The sequence below is a fragment of the Tursiops truncatus genome, chromosome 1 (genome assembly GCF_011762595.2).
Source record: "Tursiops truncatus isolate mTurTru1 chromosome 1, mTurTru1.mat.Y, whole genome shotgun sequence".
Classification (NCBI taxonomy): domain Eukaryota; kingdom Metazoa; phylum Chordata; class Mammalia; order Artiodactyla; family Delphinidae; genus Tursiops; species Tursiops truncatus.
In genome coordinates this window covers 116,741,055-116,758,070 of record NC_047034.1, presented here as the reverse complement: position 1 = coordinate 116,758,070, position 17,016 = coordinate 116,741,055, and positions in this window count along the sequence as shown.

The window sequence follows — 17,016 nt, the reverse complement described above, 5'->3', positions numbered from 1 at the left end:
ATTTTCATCTCAATGGTTTTAGTCATGTTTTTACACTTTATGTCATTTTGAATTAGGAAGCTTGAGAGATGCTGCACTGTTGGTTTTTTCAATGAATATTATTAAACACCTTTTTAGTATGGAGAAATGCAATGGATAAATAAGAAAAAGATATTGCCAAAGACAGAAAATCTCTGTACCTTTTGTTATTTATGCATTTAGAGAACTAGTAAACTATGCTATTTTAGGAATACTTTCTTGATACCTATCATTTTCATAAATAGTTTCTCTCTATGCCTTTTCCATCTAGACAGGTGCCTATTTAGCTCTTTAAAGAGAATTAAAGTAATTTTTGATGTTTTAGAACAAAATAATTCCTACTAGTTCTGAAAAGGAAGAACTGGGGGCTGAAAATAACCTAATTAGCTACTTTTGAGGATCAAATAAAAATTTCTCAGCTCTCCATTTTTATTGTCTAGAAAACCAGTCTCAAGAATTTCATTTATTTCTAAAGTTAATTTTCACATTTTATTCTCACTTCTTTCTTTCTTTCTTTCTTTTTTTTTTGGCCAAGCCTCGCAGCATACAGGATCTTAGTTCCCTGACTAGGGATCAAACCCATGCCCCTTGCAGTGGAAGCGCAGAGTCTTAACCACTGGACCACCCAGGAACTCCCTCTCATTTATTTTCCTGTGATTCATTGAAGAAATATATTTTAACTTAAAAGATACTACAAAGTAATGTCAACAACAAGTAGAATTTAATCCCCAGTGTGGCTTTTGGTAAGCGTAGGCTGTCTATATTACACAATAGGAGAACTAGCTAAGAGATTTCTTAAGCTTGATTCATCTAAAGCAAATAGTAAAGAGGGACTAGTAATTCTGGCTTCCCTGTTATAGAAAATGTAAGAAGATCACAACATATAATAATGATAAGAATGGCAATTGTCAATGTTCAGCATGGGTTGTGTGTCAGAGACGGTACTTGAACTCTACATTCATTACTCCTAAGCCTTATAATAATCCAACACAATAGCTGTTATTTTACATTTTCTAAAGATGGAGAAATTAAGTCAGAGAGATTAAGCAACGTGCCCAAGGCCACACACCTAATAAGCCGCAGAGCCGGGAAATGAAGCTGTGCTGTTTCTTATCAAAATAGGTTTGGTCATAGATGGTTTTTCTATATTACATTACTTCCTCAATACATTACTTTTATAAAAGAACCGAATTTTTCAGACTTTTTGTGATCCAATTATTTATTTCACTCAGTAATAGCGTATAGGAATCCAGAGTCAGGTCAGGATTCCCGACTTGAAAACTTAGGTGTATAAAGTAAATGTAAATTCTTTATTTTGGTTACAGCTATTCCTGATTTCCCTTGAGCCCCTCATCCAACAAACAGTAGGAACAAAATTAACTGTGAGTTCAATATGTTTTAAAGCTTAGTACTACATAATCATTTAAATACTCATTTGGGTAGTATTTCAGTCTCTCTTAGATAAACATATGTGGTCTCTCAGACAGCCTTTCCATGCTTCTTTCCCTAAAATGGCCTTCATGTGATGAAGGTAGGGTGTGGCCTCATTGGGGAGGTGCCAGGGAAGAGTCTGTCAGGCACCTGGTCCTCTGCTTCCCCTGGTCCCTGGGTGATGTCCTTTAGTTCATCTGCTGCTTGATTTTGAGCTGCTGGAGCGATGATCTGAAACTTATTGCCTTGGGCAGGGGCCAGACCTCCCTGTCTCATCTCAGGCAAGAAGAAAGAGACAAACATTCCTTTCTTGACCGCCCAGGGCTACTTGACTGATTTCATCTTTCTTGGAAGTAACCATTGTTCCCTTTTATGAACACTCCCACCCTGCTGTGGCAGAGTTAATTATTCCCTTTCTGTGGTTAGCACCACTGGTCTGGCTTCTGATCTACTGTCTCAGTGTGGAGTGAGTAGGGGATCCAACAGAACCCACAGATGAAGGATTCAGATCCCTAAAACTCCCCTTGGACACTGATGGTACCTTGTGAGACTGGGCCTGTTCAGCTGGAGGATTCCTGTTTAGCATCATGCTACATCTCTTTTCTGTGTGTGCCTCTTTGTCTCGTGCTGTAGCAGTCCCCAGCAAGTCTCTCCCTCACCCCATCTCATGGATGCTCTGCGGCACCCATGGGGAGGCCCCATCTGCTCACAGGTATCCGCTGTATCTCTTGGAAGTAGTGAACTTGCAGGGAGTAGTTCCTGCTCCCACCCACCTGGCCAACTACAGTCACAAAACGTCTTCTCAGTGTTCCTTCCCTCCCTCCAATAGCCCTAGGACAAGTCAACAAGCCAAGAGTCGGCAAGGAACCACCAGGCTTGAGATGTCAGGCTGTTCTCCTACCAGCTACCCTGCCAATTTTCCCAAGGAGGGAAACTCTTGGGCTCCCTTCCCTCATCTTCAAGGAAGGAAACTATTTGAGCACCTCTCTTCCTTCCTCCATGATGAAAGGGAGAGAAAACCCCTAAAACATTCTAATTTCCCAGTTGCTCACCTCCTCATCTCTGTCTCATTGGTAAAAGTCATCAATCCAATTTTCCCCTCTCATGTGGGAACAAACCAGAAGTCTCTTGCTAAGAACTAGGATTTTTAAATTCTAAAAAAAATTTTAAGTTTTTTTTTTAATTGAAGTGTAGTTGCTGTACAATATTATATAAATTACAAGTGTACAATATAGTGATTCACAATTTTTAAAGTTATACTCCATTTATAGTTACTATAAAATATTGGCTTTATTCCCCATGTTGTACAATATGTCCTTGTAGCTTATTTTATATATAATAGTTTGTACCTCTTACTCCCCTACCCCTATATTGCCCCTCCCCACTGGTAGCCACTAGTTTGTTCTCTATATCTGTGAGTCTGCTTCTTTTTTGTTATACTCACTAGTTTGTTGTATTTTTTAGATTCCACTTATAAGTGATATCATACAGTATTTGTCTTTCTCCATCTGACTTATTTCACTTAACATAATACCCTCCAAACCCATCCATGTTGCTGCAAATGGCAAAAGTTCACTCTTTTTTTTATAGCTGAGTAGTATTCCATTGTACGTGTGTGTGTGTGTGTGTGTGTGTGTATACATATATATACGTATATATACACGCCACATCTTTGTTATCCATTCATCTGTTGATGGACACTTAGGTTGCTTCCATATCTGGCTACTGTAAATAATGTTGCTATGAACATTGGGGTGCATGTGTCTTTTTGAATTAGTGGGGTTTTTTAAAGATATATGCCCATGAGTGGAATTGCTGGGTCATATGGTAGTTCTATGTTTAGTTTTTTGAGAAACCACCAAACTGTTTCCCACAGTAGCTGTACCAACAGTGTACACGGGTTCCCATTTCTCTACATCCTCATCAATATTTGCTGTTTGTGCTCTTTTTGATGATAGACAAACTGACAGGTGTGAGGTGATATCTCGTTGTTTTGATTTGCATTTCCCTGATGATTAGCAATATTAAGCATCTTTTCATGTGCCTGTTGGCCATCTGCATTTCTTCTTTGGAAAAATGTCTACTTAGCTCTTCTGCCCATTTTTTAATTGGGCTGTTTGTTGAGTTGTATGATCTTTTTATATACATTGGCTATTAATCCCTTATTGGTCATATCCCCTACAAATATTTTCTCCCATTCAGTAGGTTGTCCTTTCATTTTGTCAGCGGTTCCCTGTGCTGTGCAAAAGCTTTTAAGTTTAACTAAGTCCCATTTGTTTATTTTTGCTTTTACTTCCTTTACTTTCAGAGATAGATCCAAAAAAAAATATGATTTATGCCAAAGAATGTTCTAGAACTGGGTTTTTTTCAAACTCAGCATTAAAGCATTTAGTAATTTTATTCTCAGAAAGATGTTATCTCTTTTGTAAGCCTTGCACTGTTTGTAACCTTCTGGAGCTAGAGAAGATTTCAGTTAATACTTCACACTGTCCTGTAATGATGCCTAGTATTTAAGTTTTAAGACATTTCATTCATTTTACTTTAATTCTTAATGTAATTGTGGTTTGGTTTGGTTTTGCTTTTGTCCAGAAGATTCCCTACTTTATTTCTCTCTGTGTGGTGAAGTTCCCACTATAGTCACTGAGAGTCTGAAAATTTATTAAATGAATTCTTTCTGATAATTGTTACTGGTATAATTATTTAATGACTAATTTTAATCAGCTGCTCTTTGTACAAAACATATTTCTTCACTGTGGTTCACTGAATCATAAAGTTCAGGCCTAAAAGGGACTTTAGATGTTAATTCACGCAAATCTCTTATTTTACAAATGAGGAACCTGAAACTCAGAGAGGTTAAGTAATTTGGCTAGTGTTATATTGTTAGTTTATTAGTAGTTTGGTCAGGACTCCCTAGTCCTTTGGAGCACTTACAAATATTGAATTTGGAATTATTTGTATAATTTTTCATGTATAATCTGACTTACCCCACCCTCACTAAAATTAACACACTAAATTAAGCTCTGTCAGGGCAGGAACTATCTATTTTGTTTTCTGCTGTATCCCCAATGCTTAGCACAGACTCTTGTATATAATAAGTGCATAATAAGTATCTGTTAGATAAAGTATCTGTTAGAATAATGGATAGTTGGATTCAACAAACAGGTATGTAGATTCTACCATGATTTAGGTACTAGTCCTTGGTTTGGGAGTTGCAAAGGTGAATAAGACTGAGTCCAGAAAAGAGGCAGACACAGAAACCAAAGGCTACAGGAACCCCAAGGAATGAATCACTGTGGGAAATTGTGTTTCTTCTTCTCCTGGAATGGGAAGGCAGCCCTGGGTAACAGGGGCTGAGATCCTCAGCCCTGGAGCCCTTCATGAGCGCCTCCAGGATCCAAGACATAGATCTCCACTCAAGACCTTGTACATCATTGCCCCTTAGACAATTGCATATTGCGTTTCTGTTCTGTTTTATTCTAGAAGAGTGGCTCATAGTAAGTTAAAAATACACCAATGTGTCCACAATTTCAGCAGAACAGATGACTCACAGTTCAAATCACATGAAGGGAAATGATTATAAGTCAGCTGTGAACTTATCGGTTCCAGAATAACTTAAGGCACTAGCCTGCCTAGTTCAATTAAGACACCGGTGGAATCTTTTCCATACGTGGTTCACAGTCACATGTAGAACTGATTTCCCAGGTCCCTTAGGATCCTTTTGATGTTGCCATCTGGTGCTGCAATAGTAGACAGATTATGTCATTGTCGGGTTGAGTTGTTTTTTCCATCGAGCAAAGTACCAAAGGAGAGAGATGAGATTCCTTCTCCTTGTCCTCACATTCAAACTTTTAGTCACAAGAAGTCAGGGGCCATGAAGAAGTGCTCTCTGGGGCTTCCCTGGTGGCGCAGTGGTTGAGAGTCCACCTGCCGATGCAGGGGACATGGGTTCGTGCCCCGGTCCGGGAAGATCCCACATACCGCGGAGCGGCTGGGCCCGTGAGCCATGGCTGCTGAGCCTGTGCGTCCGGAGCCTGTGCTCTGCAATGGAAGAGGCCACAACAGTGAGAGGCCCGTGTACCGCAAAAAAAAAAAAGAAGAAGAAGAAGAAGTGCTCTCTGTTCATATTAATCACTCAACGAATTATTACCAGAGTCTGTTCTAACCACTAGAGAGAAAGTGGTAAGTGCCACTGGCAAAGAAGGATAAACACTCTCCCCAGTGGCATCCGTTGTACCCATGCATTAGATCTGCCATCTCTCTTCCAGGAGGGTGCCCAGGTTGGGAACTACACCATATGGCTGAGGTGGAAATGAAGATGCAGCCGCTGGATGTGAGTAGAGTTGACATAGAAAGCAGATTTGTAGAATTATATCACCAGTCCCTGACACTGTCATGGATCAGGTATTTCAAAATGAAATGCCTCAGATAGACATTCAACAGTGGGCAGTGGCCATCAGCAGATCGTTATCCATGGGTCAGTTGAATAATATAGGCCTTCTATACAGAATAAAATAGTTCAGCATTTTGTTTAAATAAAGAGATCAGATAAGCAAGAAAAAATAGTATATAAAATCATAGAGAATGTAGGAAATATATAGCAGAGACATTGAACACAAAAAATCTTTTACTATTAACAGAAATAAAAAATTTTAAAGAACTTGGAAAGTTAAGAACAAAGTCTGTAACTGTCTCAAGGGAAAAAAAAAAGAGGCAGTATTTATGCTATGAAGTTTGCAGCCTGGCTGATAAAGACATACAATGACCAAGGTTTTGAGATTTAATGTATAGAGTTGCTAAATCAACAACTAAAATTGTTCTAAAATTTCTAGCAGAAAGAGTGTAAGGAAGCAAACAGGAAGAGCTCATTTGCTCCATTTTGTGGCGTGTGTAAGTGTGTCTGTGAATTAGGATTAATAGACCAAGTTGTTCACAGAGTTGATTGAAACCATGTGTACATATTCATATATACATTCATATTGTACAGCTAATTCATACATATTCATATTAATGTAAAAGTGAAGATGATGGCCATTACTACAAAACGAGGTACAATTGGCACTCACAGTGGACATGTAAAACTATACAGGGCTGTTCACTCGTTTGGTCCAGCGTCTTCTGGTCCCTACCTGGATGCTCATAACTGCCATAAGAGTGGTGATAGTTCACCATAAAATCATGTTTACTCATCAGAGAGCCTAAGAATTTAATAGGAATCTCTGAACTTTACTAACATTTGCACAGACACAGAACGTGCAGTTACTTTGTCACTGAATAATTTAATTCATTATGTATTCTCAAACTTAAGAACAATAGGTACCAAATTGCTGCTATGGAAAATATTTCTTGCTTATGAAGATTCAACGTATTTACTGGTTGAATGGTCTAATGACAGCAAATGAGATTACCAGTGAAATCCATTCTTTCTTCAACGATTAAAACAGTTTGAAGCTCTAGACATTCATACCTTTCCAAGAATTCAAGACTTTTGAAAGATGGTTCAAGGAAAAATCAGCCAGCAAACCCATATTTACCAAGAATCAAGGTAGCAACTTCACTTTGAAGTGGTTCATAAAGACTTATATGAGGTGGTTTTTAGGTCTGGTTTATTACCACCATTTCTAATTTACTTTAAAACATAGAAGGGGCTTCCTGAAGACAATGAGAGGGAAGCTAAAGTGGTGAAGTGAGAATAGCAAGGGCAAATTGAGGATTGAATATGGGGAAGGAGGAGCATCCCCATTCCACACTCCATTAGTTTCTTTTTATTTCAGGGGTAAGATTGTTCCACCACGTCATCCTCCACAAGCTCAAATGACAAACTGTTGTCACAGTTATAATACTTCAATGCATAGATATTAATGATCATTCTCATTCTAGTATTCGACGTACCACATCTCATAAAAACAACATTTAAAAAACGTTAGAACAGAATTCTACAGGATTATATGGGAACCAGTCATTTCATGCTGCAGAAACCAAGGAAAGCTTTATGAAGAGGATTATATTTCATCAAGAGCCCCGAAGCAGGAAGAATTTAGATGTGCAGAACTGGTGAGCTATTCCAGGCAGAAAGAAGAGCCTGAGCAAAGGAAAAAGGCATCAGGCAAATGTATCCAAGGAACAGGAAGTGAATCAGTTTAATTTGAGCTTACAATGTGGGAGAGGAAACAGTGGATAATTAAGATCAGGGTCTTAAAAGATAGAATAAGAAATTCAGTAGGCAACAAAACGGACTCTGGAGACAAAGAATTAGGCTGAGCTTCAACTCTGCACTTACCGGCTCCATTAAGCCTCAAATAACTCAGTGAGTTAAAGAATAATATTCTCACTTTTGTAATAGAGAAAACAGAGGCTTAGACTGGTTAATAACCTGTGGGTATCAGATAGCTGGGTAAGAAAGAGACAAGAGTGGAAATTAGGACTCCACAGCCTATGCTCTTTCCACTCTGCTCTAGTGTCCTCTGCTGCATTGTCGTCTTTGGTTTAGTAGCCTTTTCCTCTGTGGACACGATGAGCATTTTGCCACACTGGCTGTGTCTTTGTCTCCTAAAATCCTAGCACCGTGTCTGGCATATATATGTGAACAATAAATGTTAGCTGAATGAAAGATTAAGTATCTAGCAAACTGTTTTAATGGCAGAACTGAGCCCAGGAGAGAGGCTAGGGCTGGAGATAAACAGATGTGGAAGACACCTGCTGACAGGTCATTGGTGTAGCCAGCAGATAGATAAGTTGATATGTGCTTGTAATAAATTCAAAGGCCATTTAATGAATACATTGACTTCAGGGTGAGCATAAGAATACTTTCTCTTTCTACTCATATTGAATGGTAGCTATCAAGTCCAAAGATATCAGGATGACTGTCGCCACGAAGCCACCAGAGTCATGTTAGGAAACACCTTCTTTTGAAGGCATGTACTCAGGATAACAGAGATTGACAAAAACTTCCTCTTCTCTTTCCACAAAGGCAGTTCCAACATTGGGACTTCCAACATTTCGTTAGCATGAATAATCTTCACAAATAACACCTGCCAATTTCTGAAAAATTACAAGTGAGACTGTTGTGAAAGACAAGAGAAACACAATTCAAAATTTCCCTAAAAGGAATGTGCTATGGTCTTGTGCTGTGTTTTCTAGAGATGAGAGGAGTGATGACTTCTGGGAATCCATTTGGAGCTTATAATTTGATAATAGATTAACCGGTGAGAGGCTTTGTTTTGCTTTAAAAATGGAAGTGTAGTAATGGCCAACAGTTTTTCAGAAAGGCAGAAACAAGGTCATAACAACCTTTTTTTGTTCTGATGATTGTGATTCTGCAAAACTAGTGACCAGTGGCAGATGAATGAAAAGACACCTAGCCCATAGCACCAATTATCAGGGATTAGTAGACACTCTGTTTGATTGGCTTAAATTGCATCCTGTTTTCTAGCTATAGGCATGAGAGATAATAGAGAAGGCAGTTGAAATGCTCAAGTGTCGAATTACAGACATGAAGAGAAACTTGTATTTATAACTTGATACGGTTAATCTCTCCACTGCCCCCCGCCCCCAAATCTAGGCTAGTCAACGGAGATGGGGTTTGAAAATGATCATCCTAAAAAATAATGGAGCAAACAAATTTACAAATTCAAAACATATCAAACAATGGGGTTGAAGAAGAAGTAATATTTAAATGTATTATAAATTACTCAAATCATCATTTTAGAGTATTCTTCATGTACATGACACTGATGAGCTGTATAGTGGTACAACCATGAAGACATACTTTGGGGGCTGGAGCAGATGATAGGAACAAAAGTACATAAATCCTATACAGGGTACAATAGAGATACAGGTTTTCCACACTCTCTGAAAGTAGACCTTTCCTATTAAGTAATTTGTAAGCCAAAACGGTGTAAAGCAAAGATGCAGGTATCTTAGGACACATCTTGCTAACAGATGCACAAAAAAATCAAGATATGGCTATCATCAAAAAGACAAGAAATAACAAGTGCTGGTGAGAATGTGGAGAAAAGGGAACTCTTGTACACGGTTGGTGGGAATATAAATTGGTGCAGCCATTATAAAAACAGTATGGAGGTTCCTCAAAAAATTAAAAATAGAGCTACCATATGATCCAGCAATTCTAATTCCGGGTGTTTATTCGAGAAAATGAAAACACTAATTCAAAAAGACGTATGCACCCCTTGTTCATTGCAGTATTATATACAATAGCTAAGATATGGAAGCAGCCTAAGTATCCATTGATAGATGAATAAACAAAGAAGATGTGGTATATATACACAATGGAATATTACTCAGCCATAAAAAAGAGTGAAATCGTACCATTTGCAACAACATGGATGAACCTAGAGGGTATTATGCTTAGTGAAATAAGTCAGACAGAGAATGACAAATACTGTACTATTTCACTTATATGTAGAATCTAAAAAACAAAACAAATGAACAAACAAAACAAAACAAAACAGGAACAGACTCATAGATACAGAGAACAAACTGGTGGTTGCCAGAAGGGAGAGTGGTGGGGGGACACGCAAAATAGGTGAAGGAGATTAAAAAATAAATCACAGGGTTGTAAAGTAGAGCATAGGGATTATAGTCAATAATATTGTAATAACTTTGCATGGTGGCAAATGGTAACTAGACATTGTGATCATTTCTTAATGTAAAAAATATCAAATCACTATGTTGTACACCTGAAACTAACATAATAGTGTAGGTCAATTATAATTCGATGAAAAAGAAAAAGGATGTTGAAAGATAATAAATAAATCAAGATAAAGCACAGATGCTCACAGACACAGTTCAAAGCTATGGCAGCTTGATGCTGGGGTGCTGAGCGCAGTTCCCAGGGAAGGAGCTTGGTGGTACCACTCTTGCTGCACAGGTCATGTGCTGCCTCTGTAACGCTAGCTACAAAACAAGTGCTGAATGCCATTTTTTATTTTCTCCTTTTTTGTAAAAGCAAAAATCTTTGGATTTCTTTTGGTTAGAGAAAACAAGTACTAATGCAAGTCTTTCATAAAAGCAAAGTGGCGTAAAGCGAACTATCAAAAACCAGGGGATACCTGTACAAGCACATTCTAGAGAACAGCAAGGAAGAAATTACTTAAATCCACCAGGGCTGAATATAGATGGCTTTTATGAAGAAGGTACATTTAACTGGATCCTTGTAGCTATGGGAATATTTCACTAAATGGAAAACAGATGAAATTAATAATAAGCTGAGGGAATCAAATAAGTAAGGGCTCAGAAATACAAAAGTATAGGATTCATAGGTCATATGTGATCAGTATAGTGGAAGATATACCTAGTAAGGTAAACTGGAATGAAATAATGGAGTGCTTGGAATTCCATGCTAAAACAATTACAAGTTATTCTCTACACCAGCACTTTCCAAAAGAATTTTCTGTGATGAGAGAAATGTTCTATATCTATATCTACATTTGTATCTAATTCCATCCAAACATGGTGACCACTAGCCACACATGACTATTTAGTACTTGCAGTGTGTCTAGTTCAACTGAGAAACTAAAGTTTTAATTTTATTGTTTTAAAATTATCATTAAATAATGTGTTAACTTTAAATAGCCATAGGTGGCTAGTGTACCATATTGGACAGTGCAGACAATGGTAGCCACTAAAATGTTTGCACAAGAGACTGACATGACTGGAGAAATGCTTCAGTATTAGTTTTCCTTTGCAAAATCTAAAATGTTGATTTATTCGGGGAAGGGACCTCTTTAAATTAGTCACTGCTCATGTTATCTCTACTAGATATTTAGTTTTATGATTTCACCTAATTAGAAAAACACTGTGAATGCTAATTAATTGTATTATAGAAGAACAGTTAATAGAGAAAATGTGACTAAATGAAAAAGATTTTAAAAAACAGTAGCAGATGGTAAATTCTGGTAAGTTTTAAAAATTTCTAGCACACCAACATGAATGCCTTGTGACTCTTGAGAAAGAGTACATTTCATTCCTTGGATGGAAATATTATATCTTACTCATCCTAAGCTGATTAATATATGCATTACTAATAGACTGTTCATAAGGCATGTAGTAAAAAGACAAAAGTAAGAAATGTAGACACTTAAAAGGGCATACTGGTTCTGACACATATGTGTGATTTAGAAATTTTAGGCCTCTAGGCTCACAGAATTGCCATTTTTCCATAATGATAAAAAAGAATAATAAAAACTCAAATGTGTTCTTTGCATTCTGTGAAAACAAACTTAAAAACATAAATTGATGTCATGGATTTATTTTTCTCTGGGGCTTCTATGAGACTCAAAAAAGCTTTTACTTCAAAGCTTCTGTCAGAATATTCATTTAAGTCAAAATGAAAATGCTTCTCTATGTATTTTAGCTAGAGCATTTAAATTTAGAAGCTCCTTGGAGCTCAAGTTGTTTCCTTATTTGTATTTATCTTAGCCAAGTTAGGTTGACTGGTGAAGACCCGATGTGATGGAATTACAAATTTCCCATTGGTAGGTAAAATAGTCATGCCAATGAATGGACATTGAAATCCTAAAACATTAAGTTCCAAATATGTTCCTGAAATAACTGGAAATTCCTCTCTTCTACTTGCACAAGAGGTTGACTTCCTGTGACATGTACATTAACCTAACATGAGCTCAGATGGCCGCACTTAAGCCAAAGGTTGTGTATGAAAACAGAAAATTGGTCAGTGAGTAGCAGAGAGAGCTCACCATGTACCAGGCCTCCTTCAGAGCAAGTCAAAATTCCCTTCCATGTATCTGCTTTTCTAAGTTAGCAAGCTACTTGTGGCCAATTAGTTAATAGTCTACTACCCTCAGGCCAAAAAACATGAAGTCATCCTTGATGTTTTCTCTTTCTCTCATATACCACATGCAATCTGTCCAAAGATCCTGTTTGTTCTATCTTCAAAATATATCTAGAATCTAACCAGTTCTCATCGCCTCTACTGACTTCATCTCATCTGAATCACATAGCCTCCCAACTGTTCTCCATGCGCCTACCTTTGCCCTCTGTCCTCTTCCTAAACCAGTAGACAGATGTGCCTTTTAAAAATTTAAGTCAGATAGAAAACAAACTTATGGTTACCAAAGGGGAAAGGTGGGGGGGGGGAGGGATAAATTAGGAGTTTGTGATTAACATATACACACTGCTATATATAAAACAGATAAACAATAAGGACCTACTGTATAGCACAGGGAACTCTACTCAATATTCTGTAATAACCTATATGGGAAAAGAATCTGAAAAAGAATAGATATATGTACGCCTGAAACTAATAAAACATTGTAAATTAACTATACTCCAATATAAAATTAAAAAAAAATTTTTAATATAAGTCAGATCATGTTAGTCTTGGCTCAAAACCCTTCACTAATTTCCCATTTCATTCAGAGGAAAAGTCTAAGAACTTACTAGGTTTACAAGGTCCTACATGATTTGGCTGCATTCCCCTCTGCCCTTCCCCTCCTTCACTCCACTCCAGTCAACCCACCCCCTTGCTGCTGCCAAAACATGTCAGGCATCCTTCCCCCCTAGGATATTTGAACTGGCTGCTCCCCCAGATACTGGCAGGGTTAACTCCATCACCTTCTCAAATCTTTGCTGGAATGTCACGTTCTCCATGACACCTTCTTTCACCACACTATTTAAAAATGTAATCGGCCACAGGCTCATGAAAAGATGCTCAACATTGCTAATCATCAGGGAAATGCAAATCAAAACCACAATGAGATATCACCTCACAGCTATCAGAATGGCTATCATCAAAAGTTTACAAATAACAAATGTTCATGAGGATGTGGAGAAAAGGGAACACTTGTACATTGTTGGTGGGAATATAAATTGGTGCAGCTACTGTGGGAAACAGTTTGGTGGTTTCTCAAAAAACTAAAAATAGAACGACCATATGACCCAGCAATTCCACTCCTGGGTATATATCTGAAAAAAAACGAAAACACTAATTCGAAAATATACATGCACCCCAATGTTCATAGCACCATTATTTACAATTGCCAAGATATGGAAGCAACTTAAGTATCCATCAACAGATGAATGGATAAAGAAGATGTGGTATATAGATACAATGGAATACTACTCAGCCATAAAAAAGAACTAAATTTTGCCATTTGCAACAGATGGATGGATTTGGAGGGCATTATGCTAAATGAAATAAGTCAGACAATAATAAAAACTGTATGCTATTGCTTATATATGGAATCTAAAAAATATAACAACTAGTGAATAAAAAATAAAAGAAGCAGATTCACAGATATAGAGAACAAATTAGTGCTTACAGAGGGGAAGGGCAATATAAGGGTAGGGAAATGGGACGTACAAATTATTGGGTGTAAGATAGGCTCAAGGATGTATTGTACGACATGGGGAATATAGCCAATATTTTGTAATAACTGTAAATGAAAAATAACCTTTAAAATTGTATAAATTTTTAAAAAAAAACTGAAACTGTCCTCTGTCCCTCCTTACTCTCCTCTGCTTTTTCTTTTCGCATGGTATTTATCACATTCTAACAACCTATATGATTTATAAATATAAGAAATACATATATGATTTATAAAATATTATTTTATTGTTTCCAACTTCTAGATATATGTTATACGCATGTATTTTATTTGTCTATGTGCTGAGTAGCACAGCAGTGCCTGGCACATACTAGGAACTCAAGAAATATTTGACTGAATGAATGATTACAAAACACTGTTTTCATTTTAATTTGTGTAGCTTAATCATGTATTTATAAACCATTATATTTCTAGACCTTACAAAAACATTGTCTGAGTTAGATTTTCTCAGCACCTAAACTCCCACATGGTAAATCAGGAATCCCTACAAATGGCATTAACTCTTTCAAGTCATCATGGTGCAATTTTTAAAGATTTCAATCTATTTGTTTTTAAAAAATATTAGAAAGTTTACTTTTTCCTGCTAGGATATCTTTCTAAATTTCTTTGGCTGAGTTCTAAGCATTCTATACATATAGATACAGATAGTTCATTCCTGCATTCATGTGTATCTATTTTAAGCCAGACATTGTCCAAAGCACTGAGAAAATAGAGATTTCTAGGACATGATCCTACTGATGAGAAGCTCAGAATCTTACAGTGAGAGAGACTAAACTGTAAGTAAATTATTACTTACAAACAACATAGTGTTGAGTGCAGCAATTTGACTCTAAGTGCAATAATAAAGGCACAAGCAAAGGGCCATGGATTGCAAATTCACTTTTGATCTGCTTATTAAATGATAAAATAGCATGGAACTGTTAGGAGGGCATGGGATTTAAGAATGAGATGGTCTTGGGTTTGAATCCCATACTTCACCATCTTTTACTTTTCAACATATGTCTTTACTGAAGTTTAATATACACACAGAGAAGTGCACATTCTATCTGCACAGCTGAATGCGTTTCCACAAGATGAGCACACCCGCGTAACCTGCACCCAAATCAAGGAGCAGAACGTGAGCAGTTTCCCCTAAATCCTTCTTGAGCTCTGTTGCTTCATTCTCCTATGGGTAACCACTGTCCTGATTTCTAACAGCATAGATTTTTTTGGCCTGTTTTTGTCCTTTATATAAATGAAATCATACAGCTTGTATATTTTTTGTCTGGTGATTACTCAGTATTATGCCTGTGAGACTCATCCGTGTTGTTCCATGTAGCTGTAGACTGTTGATCCTCATTGCTTCTAGTATTCCATGCTGTGAATCTAACACAATTTATGTGTTCTACTTGTTGGTGATCGTTGGAGTATATTTTAGTTTAGGACTATTTAAAATAGTGCTTCTGTGAAAATTCTAATACATATCTTTTGGTGAATATAAAAATACATCAGCTTCCATAGTTATTCCCAGTTTTCTGAAGTGGTTGTGCAAGTTTACATTCCCCCAGCAGTGTGTGTGAGTTCTGTTCTAAGTGCTTTTTTTTTTTACCATATACATATTTATATGAGTCATGTACCTTTGTGTCCCCCACCTCCACATATCTACTTCTATCATATTATTAAAACATAGTATTACGTTTACCTGTACTTAATTACTACAAGCCCATGTCTCCCTACTAGACAGCGAACCCTTTGAGTCTTGCTGTTTGTATTCGTAGCTCCAGACACAGGTATGGATCATACAAGGTTATTTCATAATTGTTTGATCAATGAACATATTAATGAATAGATAAATATATAGGATTTTCCTATTCTTAGTGTATAAATTATATACTTGGAAATTTTCCTAAAGCTTTCAGACATTGTAGGAGAGTTTTCAATCTCATACCTCTAACCTCCACTAACCCAAAAATTCCTAGAGGTCTTTGAGATCCAGAATCCAAGTGTCTGGCTCAGCTACTCGGCCAGTGTGGAGAAATGAAATAGAGCATAGGGAAATTCTGCTTTGGCTGAAGAGTTGTGTTATACATCATTATTTCATCCTGCATTTACCCCAGATTTCACAGACCAGTATGTATACTCCACATTTACAAAAGAGTAAAAGCCTCAGAAAGACCTTCTAAAAAAAACCCCGTAAATAAGGGGTATACTTATCAGGGCAATGTACACAATATGGACAGTCTTATGTATTTAGATTTTTTTCTGGATAAACAAAATATTTACAAATGGCCCTGAAAATACAAATAGCCCAGTGGGTTGTCAATTAGTGAGGGAAATAGAATAATTAGGAGGGAGATATTGGGGGGGGTTTGTGCAGAATGAGAGAAATTCAACACTCAAGATTTCAACAAATAGGAATGTTGTGTTATCTTTTCAACCTCTGAATCATGAAAAACTTTCAAATAGAAAAGAACCTTAAACAATTAGAAAATCTATAGAGATAAACTTGTTATACATGTTTTGTTGTTGTACTTGTGTTTTGAAACACATTTCCCCTCAAATACAAAATAACATCTGCTAAAAAAAAAGAGAAAGGAAGGAAGGGAATAGGAAAGGAAGAATGGAAGGTTGCAGGCCTTTGTAACATTGAAGGGCATGGTGATGATGAAGTTCTAAGGAATGAGGATGCATAGGGATTTGCAGTTGGACTGATAGTAACTACTAGTATAATCTTGGAATTAAGATCTCTAAATCTCAGTTATTTCATTTACATAATGCAAGTAATACATATCTCACAGGTTGATCTGAGAATTAAATATGGCATATACAATATACTTTATAAAGTGCTTGTCACAATGCCTGACTCATAACACTCAATGAATTTTTACCTTGTATTATGGCCAAATTTGTCATGACATCATTACTATCAACTATACCAGGGCCTGTGGTAGATCCCGTTAGACTCCTCTCCTGGGGTGAGAAACTGCAACATAAGAAATATTTGACACTTTATCAGTAAAATTTTCTGCAGTTAAACTTGCCCTATTTAAATTATAAATGGCATAAATATCTGTTAGGAATGAATGAGCATTTAAGCATGGCTTCCAACCATCTCTGTTGCTGCCCTGGGTACAGAGCCCTTGAGTCTTCTCAACTGGATGCAGTCAATGGTCTCTACTCTGAGACAGCTGCTTAATAGCGACAGAGCAAGGTTCAGCCCTTT